Source organism: Giraffa tippelskirchi, chromosome 9, assembly GCF_054371585.1.
Source record: "Giraffa tippelskirchi isolate mGirTip1 chromosome 9, T2T-mGirTip1v1.2.pri, whole genome shotgun sequence".
NCBI lineage: Eukaryota > Metazoa > Chordata > Mammalia > Artiodactyla > Giraffidae > Giraffa > Giraffa tippelskirchi.
The window spans coordinates 68655643-68657122 of NC_137283.1; positions in this window are offsets into that span (position 1 = coordinate 68655643).

Genomic DNA, 1480 nt, shown 5'->3' on the forward strand with positions numbered 1-1480 from the left:
GCCTTCCTGATATTTCAAGATCCCACCCCCCACACACACTGTGGGAGATCTTGAGGTAAGATTCAGACCTCTCCCCTCCAATATAGAACAACCTTCGTCACCCTCCTGTTCCACTGAGATTCTGGCTGAAGTGTCCCACCTCAGTCTCTAGGGGAGATCAAGGCTTCCCCTATGATGCCTCCCAGGCTTCTCTCTTTTACTCTCATCCCCTTGGGTCATTTCCCCCCTTGCAGTGTGAATGGGCCTCTCATTGTTTCAAACCTTGAGATTGATTCATGCAAATTCTGTGAAATCTTATCATTTCCTCTCTCCTTTTTCAGTCTCTCTCTCTAGATGTGTCTGTTTCTTATCCTTTCTAAATTCAGTCTATTAATTTTTCCCTCTCTCTCTGTCTCTCTTGTGTATGCATGCCTATGAATATATGTATGCATGTCTCTTGGTAGCCTAGGTTTAAGTTTTAGGTTTTAGTTTTCAGTGAGATAAAGGATTGGGATTGGAGTTGCTGTGAGGGGAAGGGATAGGGGTGATGCTCTTGTTTCTGGTTCTCTGAGTGATGTGAGTTCTTAGTCTCTTTTTCATAGGAACCCCTCCTCATAGACACCACTTGCAAATAGTCTCTCATATTCAGTTTGCTACCTTTTAATTTGTGAATGCTTAGCTTTTTTTTGTTGCAAAGCTGTTCAATTGCATAGAAGCCCCTGGTGTTCTTTGGTTTCCTGTTTCCCTTACTTGAAGAGACCCATTTTTGCTTCCCACACCAAATGTTAAGGAGCCTAAGGCACATGCTTATTTCAAGGAGTTTCAAACCTCCCTTGTGGCTCATGCGGTAAAGAGTCCACCTGCAAGGCGGGAGACCTGGGTTCGATTCCCGGGTTGGGAAATCCCCTGGAGAAGGGAAAAGCTACCCGCTCCAGTGTTCTGGCCTGGAGAATCCAATGGCCTGTATAGTCCATGGGGTTGCAAAAAGTCAGACAAAACTGAGCGACTTTCACTTTCACTTTCACTCAGAACTTCCAGCTTTGGGTTGACGTGTTTCACTGATTTTGTGGTGCTATGAGAACAAAAGGCAATGTGATTCTTCAGATGCAGCCATCCAGTTTTGCCATGGCCCTTTCTTGAAGAGGCTTTTGTGTTCCCATTTGCAGATTCTCCCCTCCTTTGTAATAGGTGAATTGACCATAGAAGCTTGGGTTTATTTCTTGGACTCTCAACTCTGTTGTATGGATCTGGATGCGTGTGTATGTTTGTGTGCCCAACACCATACTGTCCAGATGATCCTAGTGTAGCAGTCTAGTTGGCTATCAGGCATCCTGGTAGACCCATATCAGGCCTTCTTTCCTTAGACTGTACAGACAATATAGGCTCCTTTGTGTTTTCATACCCATTTTGGAATTCCTTGGTTTAGTGCCCTGAGAAAATTGCTTTGCAACTTGAGAGGAATAGCACGGACCCTCTGGATTGCCTTCGGGGATGTGACATC